Below are 21,145 nucleotides of genomic sequence, written 5' to 3' on the forward strand. Positions count from 1 at the left end.
TGAGTCAGAATTGTACTGAAGGACTCCCCATGATACCTTCAGAAACACCTCCCTCAAATCCTTATCACTTATCAATACAGTATGCATTCTGATGTGTTTCCTTGTTCCTGCATCAGGAAATTGTTTGTTCTAAGTCATGCTCAGGCTTGAGAGCTGGCACCCTGTTACCCAGCAGTCACTGGAAGGGAGAGATGCCTCCTCCTCAGTCAGCATCTCAAGGACTTCCTCACCAAGAAAGACTCTGACAGTCACCTGGAGCAGGTCCTCTGAGAGCAAGTGGCTGATGGGAGTAGGCTGGCACTGCACTTTGTCTCTAAGCTCAACCCAGGTGGAAGGACAAAGAGATGCATGACCACTTCCATGACAGAGATACACACAAACTGCTGATTTTTACCATTTCCATTCACCCAAATAACAATGCCATTGCCCACATAAGTTTGTATGTTTTCCTTTTGGTACTTGTAGAGTTACTCCGAATGAATCAGTCTCAGGATTTCCTGTACCCAGGTCCCATTCACCTTCACAAGTATTGTCTAAAGGCAGGGTTAAATTCAGACCTCCTCTCACATACTTCATAAATCATACAGAATAAAATCATGGCATTTGCAGGTAAATGGATGGAGTTAGAAAGATAATGCTAAGTGAAGTTAGCCAAATGCCTAATGTTTTCTTTGATATAAGGAGGCTGACTCATAGTGGGATAGGGGGAGGGAACATGGGAGGAATAAACGAACTCTAGATTAGGGCAGAGGGGTGGGAGGGGAAGGGAGGAGGCATGGGGTAATTAATGATGGTTGAATGTGATGATCATTACTTTCAAAGTACAGGTATGAAGACACAAATTGGTGTGAATATACTATGTATTCAACCAGAGATATGAAAAATTGTGCTCTATATATGTAATAAGAATTATAATAAATTCTGCTGTCATATATAAATAATTTTTTTAAAAAAGAATAAAAAAATAAAAAGAAAAGAAAAAAGAGTCAGGCCTAAGGAAACTTTTCAGATATCCGTTGTGGGCCAACAGGTGATTTATCCTTTCTGGTTTATGTGTTCTCTTCTCAAAAATAGTATTTAAAATGGATATGGCATGATATCTATAGCATTCAAACAGGGAATGCTTATGAGTGTACATTCTAAAGAATAAAGGCACTCCCAGGGTTTGGTTTAGAGAGTTGAATAGTAGAATCTGGGGCTAGGATGTAGGTTACACTGGAATACTTAAGAGGTGACATGGAGAGACTTTTCTCTGGTTAAGTGATAGAAGCAGGGATCGAGCGTCCTGTGAAGTTCCCAGATGTATGGAGTGTCATGGGACAGGGTTGTCTTTCTTCCCTGAAGAGGAATGAGTAGGTTTTCTATAAAGTCATATTGGGGGGTAAATCACTGAGCCTGGGAAGCAGTCCTGTGGCAGGAGGTAGGTACAGCCGGAGTTTCCCAGTGTTCACCGGTTGTCTCCAGTTTCTGTTGATGTGGGGAGAAACAAACATTTTTCCCTTTTCCCAGGTAAACAAATAGCATGCTGCTGCTAAGGAGATTCATTTGATGGGGGCCACTTTGATTCATGGATACCTGGGCAGGCTATTTGTTGAAAGAAATGCATGAACCCTTTCTAAATTCATACTGAGAATTTCTATGTGCCATGATAGGCCACTGTGTTTTAAACATATGAGGTAGAACTGCCTAATATCTAAAGGGGCTTTTATAAATTTGGTTGAAGAAAATAGTGAAGAGCATCATGATGAAGAAAAGGCATCACTCGAATCACTGGCCCCCAGGGAATCTTCAGGGGAGGGTAATTATCTGACAAAAAGGAGCACAAAAACAGGCCAAAATAGCTGCAGGGTAAAAACCATCTGCTGGTGTCACTGGTTTATTTTGCTTAAACCCATGTTTGTATTGCCTGTTTTCTGTTGGACATTTTTATTATTTGTCTAAGGAGACTTAGGGACTTTTTCCCTTAAAAAAGTGACTTGTTCCTTTGTAAGCACTAAAATGAGAATGGCATGAATAACTTCTCTCTGCAGTGTTATACCAAGATCATGGACAGTTCTGTCATAGCAAAAACAGCAGCTACACAAACAACAACAACATATCATATGATGTGAAAATATTGACAGGAAGAGGCTTGGAAGGCACAGTTCTCTGGAACTTCCCAAATGCAGGAGGCTATATTCACTGGATAGGTGAGTGTATGGTTATGCATAAAGTTGACCTACTCCTATGGTTTTCACTCTGACCTCTTTTCTGTACCCAAAGCTGTTGTCCTTCTCTTCTCTGTAAGCACCACACTGAAGCAGAGCCAATCCGGTGTTCAAATATTATGAAAATGATCTTTTAAATACATGGTGCTGTCCCTGAAATCACACACTTTGTAGGCTGTTTTGCCTTCTCTTCCCAGCTCTCTCAGCTCCACTGCATCTTTCTCCTGGGAGACATGGTCTTCATAAATCATTGGCACATGGAAGGTTTTCTAGGACCTATCTATTAGAACAAGAGTAATTCAACATGTAAGCCTTTTCTTCAGTCAACCATTAACTTTTATACAAAATAAAAATTTAAATCTGACAAGACCCCGATTATAAACCCTAAAGTGCAATGTGGATTATAGGTGGGAAACAAACTGTTCTGAGGACAGTTTTCTCTAGGTCACATAATGCAGAGTCATGTGGAGGACTCTGTATGTGGCATTCATAGTCGAATTGAAGAGGACAGTAACTGGAAGGCTTTAGATGACATTGTAAAGGGACTTCATTCTAATAACTGTGGTATGCGACCACTTTTATGCATTCATTGAGTGTAACTTGGCAAGAAAGAATGGGCAAAATAAAGGGGGTACAGGGATTCTAAAAGAACAGAGCATGAGGTCAAATGTAGTCACAGGTTTCTTAAAGGCATAGCAGGAATGCTGAGTGCAGTGAAACTATTGATTCAACCCAAGATGATGGAAGCCTTTAACAAAGTTCTCTGTTTTCTTTATGGTATTGTAAGAGTGAGTCTATTAATGGAGAACTGAGCAGCCTTGGGCACTTCTAGCTCTTAAAATAATCATATATTTCCTTGGTAAAGGCTAAACTCAGGATGAAACCCAAAAATCATTTCTGTACTGTTTCTGTTTACTCTTTATTCTGTCACTTACTCTTTATTTGAGTCTGAATGCCTCTAATATTTACATTGGAAATTTAGGACCACCAAATCTGGGATAAGGCTGGAATTTATTGTCTGTTAATTTTATATGCTCCACAAAATATTTTGTCTAAAGTACACTTTAGAGATGCCTTTAATTCATAGTTAATATATTCTATTTGGATTCAAGGATAAAAATCTCCCTTGAGTAAAAATGAAAAGGTTTTTTCATTCTAAACACATTCTCTATGATTTTACAGAGGATTCACCATCTCTGCTGATATTTTCAGAATATAAACCTTAATCTTTAAAATTAGTTCTCATATGGCAGCTACTTAAACTTATTTTTTGTTCTTAAACATAACACAATGAGATCTTTGCTAAGTCTTAAGGACGAAAAATATATCTATTCTCTATTAGATATAAATAGATGTTTTTTCTGAATGACTGTATTTTAGGGGGCTGAAACCCTGTTAACCTTTTGGGTACAGCAAGCCTTTAGAAAATGATCTTATTTTAATGAAATAAAATTTAAAAATCAGTTCCTTAGCTATAATAGTAGCTGCATTTCAAAAACCATGTATGATTATTAGATACTTTCTTGATAGTACAGATACAGAATATTCACATCATCCCTGAAAATTCCTTGAGGCAACAGTAGTTTACAGCTTCTCTGTTTTGGTGGCTTTCATATAGACAATTTAGCTCATCCAACCTTCTGAATTAAAAATAAGCTGTTTTACTGAAAAAAAAACATATTTCCCTTGTCATTTGTTTTGTAGTTGCAGCATTTGACTCTTACTCCCATTTTTCTGTCAGAATGTAATCATTTTCCTAAGGCCTAACAGCCCCAGTTTTCCTCTTTATCACTGCTTTTCAATAATTTGATTCTGATGTATCTCATATGGTTTTCTATGTATTTATTCTTCTTGTATTTATTCATTGAGCTTCTAGGAGTATCATTTTTGTCATAGTTAGAAGTTTTTTGCATTCTGTTTCTGAATATTTTTGTGTTAGCTTCTCTGGGACTCTAGAAGCATTTTAAATAACTTGATATTCTTCACTGATCTGTGAGGCTGTTTGCTTTTCATTTACATTTTGGTTATTCTCTATTGGAACAGCTTCAGATTTTCGTACCTGTTCTGCAAAGCTTTATCACGTGTGTTGTCTATCCAGTGATTTTTTTAAAAAAAATGTTTATATATTTAAATTTTTCTTTTTAAAAATTCCACTTGATTCATTTGTGTATCTTTCATTTCCTTCTTGTCATATTTTTCAAATGCCTCAGATGACTAGGAGATTTCAATCATATGCTGGAGATGGTGTGTTTCCTGTTGCTATTTTTAAAAAGAAATATCATGCTTTTCTCTGATAGTCATTTTGATTTCTACTGTTTTATCATCTGGTTTTCATGTTTTACCAGGATTGGCCTAGGTATCATATATCCCCATTAACTAAGGTCCACTTCTTCTGATGTCTAAATTTGATGCTCTCAGGAATGAGTTTAGACTCTTCACTTTTGCTCATAGACCCACTGTGGATCTTGGGATTAATAGTTCACAGTTTTCCAATAGCTTTTTAAGCAGACACATGCAATTTTCCTCATTGTGTGCGTGTCATAGAGATCAGCATTGACTCAAGGGACACCCTGAAGCAGATTTCTGGAGTTTTTTTGTAAAGGATACTTTACAAAAGTGGTTGTGATTACAAATCCAAAAGTAATCATTGCAGGAATATGTTTTTTATTTACCTTATTCTTGTTCAGTTTTCCATATCTTAAAAAAGTTAACACTTTTCATTTGTTAGTTTTCCATTTTTCTCTTTGTTTTTCTTAATGTCTCCATTTTGTTTATTTACCTTGATATTCTGACCTTTTTATTTTTTGTATGCTGTAATTGTTATTTCAAAGCCACATTCAAACCAGTTTCAGTGAAAACTCCACTTATTACCTGTATCCTGATGGGTATCAACTAGCAGGTCCTTTTGATATGTATTTAGCTATTTCTGATTTGAAAAAAAAAAGTAATGATTGCAAATATAAGGTCAATTAAAAGTCTGGTTAACTTTTAAATGAAGAATAGCTAGATTTCTATAGTTTCATTCCCTATACCACTCAACTGATCATTACCTTTGTCTAGAATAATGCAATTGATAAAGAGAAACATCCAGAGCAAAAATTTAGTTTCTTAATTTAATTTCTGAAAAAAATGCTAACACAAGATCACTTTGCTTTGAGCAGCACCAAGTTAAAATGCTCCATTAATAAAATGCATTTCTCATGTGCCCTCACTCCTCTTGGAGCCTCTTAGTTCTATGCTCAGAAGAGTTTCTGGAACATTTGTCTAAATCAGCCACAATCACACTTTGTGCCCAAATGCAAGTTAAATACTTTATTTTTGGCGGGGAGGAGTTACTAGGGATTGAATTTAGTCAGGGTAACTCCATTTACAATAGCCTCTAAAAAAAAAAATACCTGGGAATCAACCTAATGAAAGACGAAAAAGATCTATATAATAAAAATTGCAGAACCCTAAAGAAAGAAATCAAAGACTTAGAATATAAAAAGATCTACCTTGCTCTTAGATAGGCAGAATTAATATTATCAACATCACCATACTACCAAAAGCACTATAAAGATTTAATGCAATTCTAACCAAAACTCTAATGACATTCCTCATAGAAACAGATAGCAGTCATGAAATTCATCTGGAAAAATAACAGACCCAGAATAGTTAAGCAGTCCTTAGCAGGAAGAGTGCAGCAGGTGGCATCACTATACCAGACCACTTAAACTATACTGCAGAGCAATAGTTAAAAAAACAACAACATGGTATTGGCACCAAAACAGGCTGGTAGACCAATGGTACAGAATACAAGACACAGAAACTAACCCACACAATTATAATTTTTATATTAGACAAAGGTGCCGAAAACATGCATTGGAGAAAAGATAGGCTCTTCAGCAAATGGTGCTGGGAAAACTGGAACTCCATATGCAACAAAGTGAAATTAAACCCCTTTCTCTCACCATGCACAAAACACAACTCAAAATGGATCAAGGACCTAGGAATTAAACCAGAGACCCTGCACCTAATAGAAGAAAAAGTCGGCCCTAAAGCTCCCTTCTCTACATTCTGTTTTCACCCCTCATCCAGGCTTGCCTCTGCTGCTAAGGTTTATTATTCCCTAAATCAATTTTGCATCATCTAAAGGAACAAATTGTATATTTCTCCACAGATTAGTAGCTATCCGTCTCAGCAGTAACTCAATGATTGCATTTTTTTTCAAACCTGCACATCAGAAAGACTTAGATGGGAAAGAATAATTTGAGTCAAGTCCAGGTTGTACCCCTCAAACTAAGAAAGTTAGGATTTCATGCCATATAAAGGAAACCTTTGTCATTAATTTATTAAACCACTTTTGAATTGACAGATATAATTGGAATGATCATATAAAGAAATTTTAATTCCCACTTTCTGATTCTGCTCCTTCTTTGTTCTTTTCATATTATTGCTTCTCAGTAGTGGTATCAACTAGAAATTCTTAAATTATGACTGAAAGTGGCCTCATTTCTAAAGCATTTAAAGTTATCACAGGTGAAATCTTTCTCAAGAGCTTTCAGTCTTTCAAATACATGGATATACAATCTAGGTCACTAATGAATGCTGAACATTAAATTGACCTGAATGATTGGAGCCCAAACTCTTTTCTCAATTTTGTCAAATTTCTGACATAAAACTTAGAATGTTAAGAGTTGAAACAAGCTATTAGAATAATGTACAGACTCTGAAAGGATTTCCAGGTAGCTACATTTTTTCTTTTCTAAATATAATGGAAATTTCCAATAATTTTTACTGAAAAATAATTTGGCTTTCTAAATTTCATAGTTTAAACAAAAGATAAAATTGTTAGACAAGCTGTAATTAATTCAATAAAGGACTAAAGGCAAAATATCATGTACTTGATAAATGTATGTAAAGTTTCTTCTCTGAGTTCTTTCCAGCACCAAGATAAAATAGCTAGGATCATAGGATTGAGTTCTTTGTGATTCAGGGAGTTTACTTTGACTCTCTTCCTGACAAACATTGGACTAATCCTGCCCAGATATCCTGTACATCTCAATACAACAGTGAATGAAAGATGAAAGACAGATCAGAGCCAGTGCAGAGCCATTACAGATACAATATCTATAAGTGAATATATTACTAGTGTGATAATTAGGTAAATATTTATATATGCCTACATGCATGCATATATATATATACACACACTCACACACATATACATATTGTCATACATATACACGTCTATTTACATAGTAAAACAATTCTTTACAAAAAGGAGCATATCTCTGACTGAATGACAATTATTTATTTTCATTTTAGTATTTAAAGCAGTTAAGTTAAACCAGATTAACGTTCTATTTGATCAATCATCAAGTTACACATTTTTACTTTTATAGAACTATAAAAATGTTTGTTTCAGAGGGAGCAAAAGTTTTTGGCAGTTTCCTAAAATGGGCAACAGTTAAGCCTAAACTCCTCTTAAGGTGCATTCTAAATTCATAATTTAAAAACTTTATGCTATTTATCTTTTAGTAACAACAGAAGTGACAGGTTTTCTGTCTGAAATATAAATCATTTACCATCATTAATTCTCCTCTTTTTACTCCTATGCATAATGCCCTGCCCAAAGCATTTATAGCAAACTGTTTGTTAAGGATATCTAATTAGTTGTGTAGCAGAAGAAAAATGTTCCAAACTCTTGACCTACAATTACAATTTCTGGCAAACTTAAAAAGTCATCTTTGACATTTATTTAGAATTTATGTCCCTGATTTCTATTGGCTCAGAGTCATAAGCATTGATTGAGGACTTGTAAAGCAATTTGTTTTGACCTCTGCTCTACTATTTGCCAAATTATTTTAAATTGAGCCAAACAATTTCTAAATATTTTACAGGGCAATAACCAAAATTCTCAATAAGCCCATTAGATTTTATTTCACCATTTCTCCCACATTGTGTACACTAAGTTGTTTAAGATTGTATTGCTAAATTCCTCATTTTCCTGGAGTTTGTACTTGGAAGTTCACCAGGTAAACATCAAATCAATAATACTTAATTAAAACTAAGTACAGGTGCTCTATATACTTCACAATGCTTAATTAATCTCCCCGAATAAAATAGTTCAATTCTATTTTCACAATGGAAATAGTATTATGAGTCTCAAAATATCTTCTGTTGCAGTCAATTATTATGATGCTAAACTTCATTCCTATTTCTCCCTTGGGGAGCAATCACATTACCTACTGTTTATCATGGCCTGAATTTTATGCCATGTAAATTGGTTTTATATACTATAATTGCATATAGTTCATGAATATTCCATAAGTTTTCTAAAATCTGCCTACACTATTTTTAAGTTATCTTAGTATCCATTTTATTCAAGTTGTTATTTTAAAATTGTCTTTTTAACCTTCATGAAGTGGCTTAAGCCCAGACTGTTTCATTCTAGATATAACATGATTGCTAATGTCATTAAATAATATTCAGAGACTCATTGTCAAGAGGAGACCAAAAAAAGAAAAATACAAGAATGGATACAGTCCACACTTAATTCTTTTCAAATTACTGTAAAAATTTGATTTGTCATAATGTTAGTTGATTATTTGGAACACTGAATCCAGTTGATCTAGTAACTTTACCAAGGAAAGAAGATAGTGTTAAACAAAGACTTTGATAAGATTGGTATGGAGCACTAAAATAGATTAATTAGTTTGCGGCAGGCATGTTTTAATAAAAGTGGTGCTGTGTACTTTTATAGATAAAATATGCATTCACACATAGAACAATGTTTTGTTGACAAACTGAATTTTCAGTTCTTCAAAAAACAATAATCTTTGCATTCAGTGCATTCTAGTTTGGTGTGAATACTGTGTAGTATATGTATATGAGTCCTTCAAAGAAATATGAGAGATTATATAACTGCCAGAAACCAAATATAGGAAATTCATACTAAATCATACAGATTCTTATATAATTTACTTTGTAAACATTAGAAAATAATGAAAAGTTAATCTAGCTGTTAACTAACCTACATAAACACATTTTATGGATTTTTTCATGGATGCATATAAGGATAGCAAACCTAATTAATAGCATTAAGAAATTTCAGTGTAAAATCATCAGTGTCTTTTAATTCTAAAAATGAGAATTATTTTTAAAAATCCCACTTTACAAGCAACTAAGTTTACATTTTCATTGGACATAAAACAATTAAGTAGTAAAACTTCCCCAAAATCTTAAGCTAAAGCTTTTTTCTTTTATGAAAGCAAATGCAGATACATAAAATGGTCTTAAAGCAACTTGAGTCCTTTGTATCTGCAGTTTCCACATCTGTGGCTGCAATCAACTGCAGATCATTTACTATGTATGTAGTCCGGCCTCTCATGGCTGCAGCTGTACTAAATATGTACAGGCTTATTTGCCATTCCATAAACAATACAGTATGAAAACTATTTAGATACCATTTACATTGTATTTGGTTTATGCAAAATCCATAGATGACTGAAAGTACCAGGAAGTGTGTGTGTATACTATATGGAAATACTATACCATATGGTTTAAGGGATTTGAGCATCAGTGTACTTTTGTAAAATTCCAGGAACCATTCTGTACACATCAAGGACAACCATATATAAAATGAAAAAAAATATTAAACAATTGTTTTGAATAACTGTATATATAAGTAAATCTCATTCTTAATGTAATTATTCAAGATTACACCACTTATATAACTTCCTTTTTGTAGCTATGTTCGGTGTAATGTCTTTCTTACAGATAATGGTTGAAAAATTAGTTAAGTGTAATAGAGATGTTTTGGGTACTACCTAATAGTTGGTGTAAAGGATAAGGATAAGTGTAAGTAAAGGATAAGGATAAGTGTAAGTAAAGGATAATGTGTTATCTAATATGATTTAAGTTCTATTTGTTTTTTCAAATGAGAAATAAAGAGTACACTTCCATTTTTAACAACAAAATCTATAAAACAAAATTTGGCTTTAATTCATTTTTGAAAACTAAGTACACAATATGATATAAAATATAATACCTGTGTATTTGTGTATATGTATGTATACACTTGCACCTATGTATAAATATAGGTACATTGATTGAGTGATTGATGGAAGAAAGGTATTGCATTATTGCTTCTAATTTACGAGACAATTTCCAACAATTTGCTGTAATTTTTTTGCTCTTATTAGTTTCACCAAGTCTTTTTTATGGCTACAGCCCAAGTTATCCTCTTCAGCTTTAAAGTAACACACTAAATTCACCCATTTATTTGAGAAGAGTTTTTTTGGGGGGGGACTCTCCCATGCTGGGCTTCATGAGGGTAGAAATAATCAGCTTCACTAAAGTTTTTAAACTCAGAATCTATGTCTACACTCTTGTATGGATAAATTGAGGATGAGATATATATCTGGTTTATGCATGGGTGGCTTTAGCATATTGGCAGGGATTTCATACCATGGAACCAGAAAAAACATGATATCTATTCACAATATATAGAGAAAGAATCCTAGAATGCACAAAACCTTTTGGATTTTGCAGTGCTTCAAGTGCATTGACTTCCGAAGTGTGTAAAAATCAATGCAATTTATAGAAAAGTTGGAGCCACTGTTGTGTTCTCTGTCGGTGCTGTGGGCCATGCTTGTATCAAATAGGGAGCATTGAGAATCCATCATCCTCAGCTCATTTTCTAGTCAGTGCATCTTCTTTTATGATCTGCCATGAAAGCAGCAGCACTCTGCCATTATCCTAGGTGGACCAGTTTCTTTCTTTTAGAAGGTAGTTCCCCTGACCTTCTGTGACCACTCCCTTAGGCCTCTTTGAGAACCACCTGGGACTCTTGCATCTGACTTTCTTGATTTAACCATACCCTTCATCACACCAGGCTGAAAAAGAGGGACAGGAGGAAAAGGAGGAAGTGGAAGAAGCCCTGAGGGACTCATTAATGAGACCCGTAAGACATCCTCCATTTACTGTGAACTGCCTGATATCCACCAACATCCCTGCTCCAGTGTTGACCTCTTAGTGAGTATGAAGTCACTTCTCTTGATGCAGCTTGGGAGTAGTTCATTAAAAGAGAATTATACTGATATCAGTCAGATTTCTGTTGGGGTTCAGTGAAAATTCAGGATGGTGAACACAGGAATCACCAGAGTGGTGTGGTTGTGGAAATTGCAACAGTCCCACAGGCACCACTGATGCATGTGTGGAGCAGAGATCAGTATGGTCTCTTTCCTCCAAGCTGTAACAGGTGATCTCTCCTATAATGTCCTTGCTAATTTTTGATCCTGAACAGTAAGTCTACTTTGAGGATTGGTGAGTGTACAAATAGGTTAGTGCTCTTGATTGTATCATGGGAGATATTTTTGTATGGTCCCTCATGAATGTGTTAGAATTATTCCTGAAGGCCTGGACTAGACCCTGACACACTCCACTCCCTTTAATAGAAATTATTCTGTTTGCTCAGTAGCACAAAAGATCTTTCCTCAAGAAAGGTCTATAGATCCCACACATTATTTCAGTCCCTGTAAATAATCTCAAATGTACAAAGAAACTAGCTTCTGGAGTAAGGTCTGAGTCTTGAAGAAAGTGTTCTACAAGCCAGTGTTTAAGTTTTTCTTGATCATTGGGATAATGAATAGTTTCAGCTGTTCACCAGATTCAAAAAATAGAGTATCATGCTATTAATTGACCAAACAAGGGATATCTGACCAGTGACTTAGGAAAGGACACCTTTCCATTTCTCAGAAGATACACCCCAAGAGTTCCTTGAGTGTACTCCTCAGAGTTTCCTTTCATCACATAAAGAATACACTCACCCTGTGAATAAATTGGTACCAGGTTGGTAACAGGACATAAGGATAAGTTTTTGTTGTTATTCTTTGTGTCTGTCTTTGCAGGTCCCAAGGAAGAGCAAAAGTACAGAATGTACTTATTCCATCCATTCTGGTAAGCAGGAAGGGGATCCATTGTTTCTTTTCTTGATTTATACCTTCCATTAGTTTTTACCTTAGCAATCTAGAGACAGTCTTTCCCATGGTGTTAAAGTCAAGTTTCCTGCACTCACAGTGAAGCACTATGCTCTCCTATGCAAAAGGTAATTAGGAGGAGACACACAACATTTTCTGTGGGTTTGGCCTGAGTTTGTTGGCTTTGTTGAATTCCATAGCAAGAAATGTGACCAAACCACACCAAAATCATATAAAATCTAAATATTAAAGAACAAAGCTTGAATGCCCAACATCTTTTTGGAATCAATCATGCCTCAGGAACTTTGATTTATTTGAACTTGTTCAAGGAATGTGGAAGAAAAAGACTCTGGGGTTGTACTGTCTGTTATGGCTGTCATTGTGGTATGACATGCCTGAACCATGCAGGGAAAGATGAGTCTCCTTCCTCACCAGCAATGTTACCTAACCACTGAACTGAGCACCTGAAGCCCTCTCTCACACTCCACCCTCCTTCTCAAAATGCCCATGAAAGTCAACTTGAATGGGTGCTTTTGACTCATTCCAGCTGTCATGCCTTGTCTCACTCTGTTGGCCTCCCAAGCAAGAGTCCAGCCTCCCTCTCTGAGAAACATGTGGTTTACTCTACTCTGGATGATGTGGCCAGTGAGTACACTGCTTACAAAAAAAGGTGATGGAATGAGGCTGTAGCTCAGTGGCAGAGTGCTTGACTAACATGAGTGAGGCACTTAGTTCAATCCTTAGCACTGCATAAAAAAAAGGCATAAAGAAATAAACAAATAAAACTATCCATCTACAATTATTAAAAAAAGAGAGAGAAAAAGCAACTGGCTGAGGAGTGCAAGCTGGCAGAGCATTTTGTAAGGTGCCCAGAGGACCTGCTCACAGGAAGCTGCTCCAAAGTGCCCAGCTCATGAGAGATTCCATTAGGCAAGTGATATTTGTACCTGCTTTCCTGAGATCTGCATTTTGTGTGTAGTCTTGAATGATGAGGACTGCCTCAGGGGGAGGACAGTAGATTCTTCCAGAAGGTAGAGGTCATACTATCCCAACACTGTTTCTGTCTAGACCAGGCATGTGCCTTTTAGATAGCAGGCAGCAACTACCTAGCATAGTTTCAGGAAAGATCGTGTTACAGGTGCAAGTTTGTGAAATTGAAAAGAGTGTGGCCTAAGAAAGAAAACTTTTAAGGAATTTGCAGGCTGATTTAATTTGGGCCAAGAGAGATTTATCCTTTCTGGTTTATGTTTCCCCTTCTCAAAAATATTGCTTAATGCACATTGCATGATAGCTGTAGCATTCAAATGGAGAATGTTTATGAATGTACTTTCTAAAGTCACTCCCAGGGTTTGTTTTAGGGAGTTGAAGTAGTAAAATCTGAGGGTGGGATGTAGGGTACACTGGAATACTAAAGAGGTGAAATGGAGAGAATTTTCCCTTGTTAAGTGATAAAAGCAGGCCTGGAGGGTCCTGTAGTTCACAGATGCATGGAGTGTCATGGGACAGGGTCCCTGAAGAGGAATGAGTATGTTTTCTATGAAAGTCATATTGGGAGGTAAATCCCTATGCCTGGGAAGCAACCATGTAACAGCAGGTAGGTACAGCTAGAGCTTCCCAAAGTTTACCAATTTTCTCCAGTTTCTGTTCATGTGGGGAGAAAAAGACATTTTTCCCTCTGCCCAGTTAAATAACTAGCATGCTGCTCATGAGATCTATTTTACAGGGACTACTCTGTTTCATGGATAAGAATACCTGGGCAGGCCATTTCTTTAAAGAAATGCATGATATCTTTCTAAATTCATACCAATAATTTATCTGTGCCATGATAGGCTACTGTGTTTTTAACGAGTGAGGTAGAATTGCTTAATATCTAAAGGGGCTTTTATAAATTCAGTTGTAGGAAATAGTGAAGAGCATCATGATGAAGAAAAAGCATCACTTGAATCACTGGCCCCCAGGGAATCATCATGGGAGGGTAATTGACAGACAAAAAGGAGCACACAAACAGGCAAAAATAGCTGCAAAGGTAAAAACCATCTGCTGGTGTCACTGGTTTCCCTTGCTAAACCACTCTGTATTGCCTGTTTTCTGTTGAGCATTTTTATCATCTGTCTGAGAAGTCTTGTGGACTTTCTCCCTTAAAAAAAAGTCAGTTGTTCCTTTAAAAGAACTAAAATGAGAATGACATGAATAACTTCTCTCTGCAGTGTTATCCCAAGATCCTGGACAGTTCTGCCATAGCAAAAACAGCAGCTACACAAACAACACCAATATATCATATGATGTAAAAATATTGACAGGAAGAGGCCTAGAAGGCACAAGTTCTGTGGGACTTTCCACATGAAGGAAGCTATATTCACTTGATAGGAGAGTGTAAAATTCAACTTTGGTTATGCATAAGGTTGGCTCACTTCTATGGTTTTCACTCCGAACTCTTTTCTGTATCCAAAGCGGCTGTCTTGCTCTTCTCTGTAACTGCCACACTGACGCAGAGCCAACTCAGTGTCCAAATACTATAAAAATTATCCTTTAAACACATGGCGCTGTCCCTGAAATCACACACTTTGTAGGCTGTTTTGCCTTTTCTTCCCAGCTCCCTCAGCTCCACTCCCTCTTTCTCCTGGGAGGCATGGTCTTCGTAAATCACTGGCACATGGATGCTTTTCTAACACCTATCTTTTAGGACAAGCATAAGTCAATGTGTAAGTCTTTTCTTCAGTCAACCTTTAACTTTTATACAAACTAAAAATTTTTTAAAAATTAAAACTGACATAAGCACTGATTACAAACCCTAGAGTGCAATGTGGATTATAGGTGGGAAACAAACTGTTCTCAAGACAGTTTTCTTTACTTCACATCTGCAGAGTCATGTGCAGGACTCTGTATGTGGCACTTGTGGACTCATTGAAGGGGACACTAACTAGAAGGCTTTAGATGACACTGTAAAGGGACTTCATTGTAATAACTGTGGTATGCAACCACTTTTATGCATTCATTGAGTGTAACCTGCCTCAGTGCTTGGCCTCACTGGAAACTGTGAACACAGAGATGGGTCGAACATAATCTTAGCTTATACAGAACTATCAGTCTTGTAAACAGCAAGTGAAAGAACTGATAGTGGACTCATTGGTGAGTGTAGCCAGTGCTGTATCAAAAAAATGTTGGTAGTCAGGTTGATCCCCCTACTAGTTGTTTCCAACAGGTCCCAGCATAATGATGGATGACTTCTCAGACCAACACCTGCTCTCCAGTTTGGCTCATAGAAATCCATATTCTCAAGATCTGAAGATGATTTTGATGACATCAATAGATACTGAGTATGTTCTGGCCAGCTGGAGAAAGAGGCAGGGTAAGTAAGACACATAAGTTCTTCCTTGCGAAGATTATTGTGATGTTTTCTCTAGACCTCAGCATTTTCTGTCCACTTCAAAACAAACTAATATTGTCATTCCTCAAAGTTGAACTCTTGTTTTTACTCAAACTTCATTTCAAATGCAGGTAAATAATTGAAGTAATTTTCAGGTTTGCAGTCCAAAGGGAGGAAGGTGTGGCTAAAAGCCTGGCTTTCTGACATTCAAGTGGATGAGAGTCGATGACTCTTGTGTTCATAGAAGCAGAATAAACTAACTCCCCTGCTTTGCTCCTCAGTTTACCCTGTGGTGTGTATAAAATGTAAAATCTCCATGTATGTAGAGAACTTACATTATAAGTGAGTTAAACCAAATGAATGCATTTGCTGAGCTTAGACAGGTAAAGCACTGGGCTCCTTTCCCTGCAGCATGCTAGGAAGGGTATCCAATCCTTACTGAAAAGAGCTTAATGTATCTGCTTCAGATTCAGCCATGGTTCTCAGTAGGTGAGAACATTGATTGCAGACACCAGTAGCCTGACCTAGTGAAGGGAAGATTGCCATGAAGAGCAGAGTCAGCACTGGACATTATCTGCTTTGGACTTAGTAAGAGGGAGCTGGAAAATTTGTTCCAAGGAGCATCCCACAGTTGAGGGTTCACAAAGACTTAGCATGGCTCCCCTCCATGTTTCTATTCTCCTTTCCATGTTCCTATTGCCTGAGCCAATTGGAACTTTTGTAATAAGTAAGGAATTCCTTCAGAGTCCTGTACACCAACAGATGTCCCAGTGAGAGAAAAGAAGCCACAATAAAAATGGAGTATAACAAAATAATATTGAGAGAGTGCAGAAAACAATTTCAAACACTCATGGTTTACTCTTTGTTCTGTATTTTTAGTGGATTTTGAAATAATGGCATATTCAGAGAAGAACATTATGGCTATATTACATTGACAGTTTTGCATTGTTCCCTTAAGGAAAAACCTTATGATCCACTTTGTTATTAAGGAAATAATGAGGTGACCACTGGGTAGTCCTGTAGATAATTTTAACTTGTTGGGAAACCATTTTTACTTCGAGGATTCTCAACATATACCTATAGGAGTAATGTGAAATATGGTGTTTGGAGAAGGGAACAAAGAAAAGTTGGTAACATTGGCATGAGGGTACACAAGTACTGAGACTGCCCAATGAGTGGTGGTCTACGTCTGTACTGACCTTCTGAAGAAACCAGTGGATCAGCCATCATGAGCCAATTGGAAGGCAGAGGCTCCCACATTCCATGACATCTCCAACCTTCTGATTCTGTTAGACTGTTACCTAGCGCACTCAGCCCTACCTCCTCATTTCTGTCTTGAGTCCACGCTATAGACTCAGGTGTGTGAATCCTTGTTTGAAAGGTGAAGGAGTTTCAAGTGTTGTGGACTGCTGAGTACTTATTTCTCAACAGTAAGTGAATCATGACAGCTGCTGTCTTCCCTTAGTCCTGATGAATTCTACTTGGGTTATTTTATTATTTTTTTAAATATTTGGGTCAGAAGCACTCAAACACTTAGCCACATATGCAGCCCTTTTTTGTATTTTATTAAGAGACAGGGTCTCACTGAGTGGCTTAGCACCTTGCTATTGCTCAAGCTGACTTCTAACTCTAGATCCTTCTGTCTCACCTTCTGAGCCTCTGAGATTATGGGCGTTTGCCACTGCAGCCAGCTCTTGGATTCTCTTGTTTTGAACCCATAACATGTTTGGGTTTTCTTTGCAGGTCCTGGCTGTACATTTACTGTACAAACATGGCAGTATTCTTCAGCCCTTCCCCTGATGGAGGGGATGAAATGAACCTTGATGGAGAGCCTCATATGAAACTTAAAGAAATCATACGGGGACTACAAGCTGAATTACAAGAACACAAACTGAATTTCCGAAATCTGGAAGAAAAATTCATCTTATGTCAATCTACCGTGTATACCCTTGCCAACCAGTTCCAGAAATATCGTAAGTTGCAGATAGGTTTATGGTCACTAAAGTGAGGTATGATTGTCTGTTTCCCCTCTGAGAAAAAGATTCTCTCCAAATTTTTTTCTCCTCTTTTCTTTCATCAAAAGGAAATCCATCATTTCCAGAAGTAAAGATATTCTTATTTTGCCTTCAGTTTACTAACAATGGAATAATGAAACACAAAGACTACAGCAACTTTTAGTTTACAGGGAAGTGTAGGGTGGGCATAGGTTAATTCCCAGTTACTGATTTCTACTGGAGACATGAAAATGCCTTTTCATCCTCAAGAATAGCTCAAACCTTTTTTAACAGTATTCTCTTGTACCATATCAGATCCACAGACATATAACAGCCGTGTTGGTAAAGGTCTGGGACTAATGATTCTCCATTCAGTTCAGGTTTCCCCTGTGTTTGTAGTGAGTGATGTAGAAACTACTCATTGACTGGATGTTTCTGAATTTGATTTCAGGGAGTGGTGCAGAGGAGGAGAGTCGAAAAGAACAGGACTTGCTGGCTCCCAGGTAACAATGAGTGTTAAGAGCCTGGAAGAGGATGGGTTAAATATGAGGAGGGTCCCCAGATGAGCAAACCAAGAGGTGCAAAGTGTCCACACTATTCATATGCAAAGGCAAACACAAGCTGCTGGTATGACTGCATTCCTCAATCACGGAAAAAGTCCATCTTTTAAGGAGGTGTTTTTCTTTTCTGTCGTTCCTGTCTGTATCCAACTAGAAGTAATCAAACTAACTGAATGTTTTGTTTTTTTGTTTGTTTGTTTTTTTACCTCACAGAATCTACATCTCCTGTCTTGTATGGGTCCATTGAGTATGAGATATAAATCTGGTTTCTTTCTGGTTGATAAGACTTTTTGGCAGGAATGTCATAGCCTTGGGTGGGGGGAATACACATACACACACACACACACACACTTATAAAAATGCGTGCACACACACACACATAAAGTCCATTTTCTGTGTATGCTGTGGCTCATGGTTGTATCACACAGGGAGAGTGGAGTCTCTGTCCTCAGCTCTTTTCTAGTCAGTAGATTGAGCCCCTCTTTCTATGTCCTGTCATGAGGACATGTGCACCCTGCCCACATCCTAGGAGGATCATTTTCTTTCTCTTTGAAAGGAGTACCCTCTTGCCCTTCTGTGACCACTCCCTTAGGCCTCTATTTAGACCAACTGGGACTCATATTTACTACTCTCATTTAATCGTACTCTTTATCCCTCCAGTCAGAGACAAGCCCCACAGGAGGAGAAAGAAATCCTGCAGGACGTAGTGAATGAGGGCTGTAACACTTGCCCCAGTCACTCTGAATCATCAGATATCCACCAGCCCCCGTGCGTCAGTGCTGGTCTCTTGGGTGAGCATGAAGTCTCCATTTGTCTAGCTGCAGCTCATGACTACCCCATTAAAACACAAATGCACTCCTATTTATTATACTTCTGAGGGTCCAGTGACAAATTCAGGATGGTAAACCTAGAACTAACAAGAGCAGGGAAGTTGTAGAGACTGTAACCTACTCACAGGTACCATTTATGTGTGTGCATATCAGGGCTCTGCATGACCTTATTCTTACAACCTAGGACAACTGATCTCTCCTACAGTGTTCTTGCTCATGTTTGATCCTTTGATTACAAGCACAAGCCTATAATCCCAGCTGCTCAGGAGGTTGAGGCAGGAGGATCTTGGGTTTAAAGCCAACTCAGAGGGCATGGGATGTGGCTCAAGTGGTAGGACAGTCACCTAGCATGCATGAGGCACTGGGTTCAACACTCGGCACCATAAAAAAAAAATAAAGATATTGTGTGTCCACCTAAAACTAAAAAGAATTTAAAAAATTTAAAAAGCCAGCCTCAGGAAAAAGCAAGGCAGTAAACAACTCAGACCTTATCACTAAATAAAATACAAAATAGGCCTGGGGATGTAGTGCAGTGGTCATGTGCCCCTAAGTTCAATCGCCAGTACCAAAAAAAAAAAAAAAAGAGAGAACATTGAAATGGTTAATCTTGCTTACATTAAAATGCTAGAATCAGGTGGTGGAAATATTGGTTTATACCAGAAAAGTTCTGAAAGAGGAATTTCCTTCTAGTACACTGCCAAAGTTAACTTTGAGATACTTAAAAATAATCCCTAGTATTGAGAAAAATGAGGCTCAGGTATTTTAATCCTCTTCATAGAGAATGAAACTGGTTCTGTTTGAGAATTGTGAGGGGGCCCAGAGCCACTAAGTCTTGGAATAAGCTTTGTGGAAGGAAGGAAGCTGCAGTTAGTGAAATCCAGAAGAACCTGGAAGAGTATCCAGGGATCAGGAGACCAAAATGCATTTTGACTTTGTCCAGTTACATGAAGAGCATTCCATAATAATGATCCACCCAGTCAGAGACGTTGTGCATGATGGATCAGCATAGCATCTCAGACTATTTCTTTAAACTCAACATGTGAGTTCTTCCAGGTTAAGTCCCTTAGTTGCTCCCTGAATTATATATACACAAATTATGTCTTCTTCTGAGGGAGGTGTCTGTACTGGAATGAGTAAGGTGGAGTTATTTAATGACTTCTACATTTCTGAATATGTTTACAGAACACCATGACAATGAGGACAGTGATAAAGAAGAGTCACTTTATTTCAGGTAACAACGAATGACCAGGGGCTAGAAAAAAATGGGTAAAATAAAATGGGTGCAGGAATCCTAAAAGTACAGAGCATAAGGTCAAATGTAGTCAAAGTTTCTTAAAGGCACAGTAGGAGTGCTGATTGCAGTGAAGTTGTTGATTCTATCCAAGATGATGGAACCCATTAGCAAAGTTCTCTGTCTTCTTTATGGTATTGTAAGAGTGAGTCTGCTCAAGAAGAACTGAGCAGCCTTGGGCACTTCTAGATCTTAAATAAATCATATGTTCCCTTTGTAAAGGTCAAACTCAGGATGAGATCCAAAAATCATTTCTGTACTGTTAGCCTGAGCTCATCAACAGGTATTCCATAGCAAGAAAAGTCAGTACACTGAGCAATGGTGGCCCTTGGTCTCTCTCATACCATGGCACCTAATCTATGTCCTTGAGATGAAAATGGTTTTTTGAATCATTTTTGAAGGGAGGCACCTGTTTGGGACTCCACCCTTCAGCTTTGAATCGGGACCAGCTGGGAGACTGTAATTTCTAAACCACCATGATTTCATCTTTTGTTCTTCCCTGCCTCAGCTGTCCCAGCAGTCTCAACAGTGAACTGCAGGAAGAAGAAGAGAATGACCTCCAGCTGGATGAAAAATATTTTGGGGACTCTGGTCATCCTGATTCATGTGACACACAAGAACTTGTCAAAAGCTCTGTGTTCCCATCACATGAGCCTAAAGTCAGCTCTACTGTGGATGGAACCAGTGAGTACTTTTATCCTAATTCAGATGAATGCAACTTGTCTCTCTGGTAAATCACAAATTCTCTGCACTCAACTCCACTATCTAGGCTGAGACATATGCCTGCAGAGCCAGGAGACCCAGTTTGTTTCCCAGCAGGTGTAGAGGTCAGGTGGATCTGAAGCTTTGTTATTTTTCTTGCCAGGTCAGTTTATTTTTAATCCTGGTCTGCACTGTGCCAGCCATAGTTGCGAGTAGACTGGAGTTAGGAGGA

The 21,145-nt window shown here is 37.5% G+C and overlaps 1 protein-coding gene and 2 long non-coding RNA genes across 4 annotated transcripts in view; all 3 read left to right on the forward strand.

Moving 5' to 3' along the window:
• LOC308656951 overlaps positions 1-2,131 on the forward strand; it is a 30,875-nt gene extending 28,744 nt beyond the window's left edge. For both annotated transcript variants that reach the window (XR_014023807.1, XR_014023808.1), the window contains one exon: positions 2,031-2,131. This is a non-coding gene — a long non-coding RNA (uncharacterized lncRNA). The remainder of the gene's footprint in view (positions 1-2,030) is intronic.
• The window catches only part of LOC308656941 (uncharacterized protein), an 867,415-nt gene that overhangs the window by 298,442 nt on the left and 547,828 nt on the right, over positions 1-21,145 (forward strand). The gene's annotated exons all lie outside the window — the stretch shown is intronic.
• LOC308656959 lies at positions 11,099-14,148 on the forward strand. Its single transcript, XR_014023816.1, has 3 exons — positions 11,099-11,225; positions 12,101-12,149; positions 14,064-14,148. It is a non-coding gene; the product is annotated as an uncharacterized lncRNA (long non-coding RNA).

This window comes from Spermophilus citellus (assembly GCF_964194105.1).
Source record: "Spermophilus citellus genome assembly, chromosome: 9".
In the NCBI taxonomy this organism is placed as follows: Eukaryota; Metazoa; Chordata; class Mammalia; order Rodentia; family Sciuridae; genus Spermophilus; species Spermophilus citellus.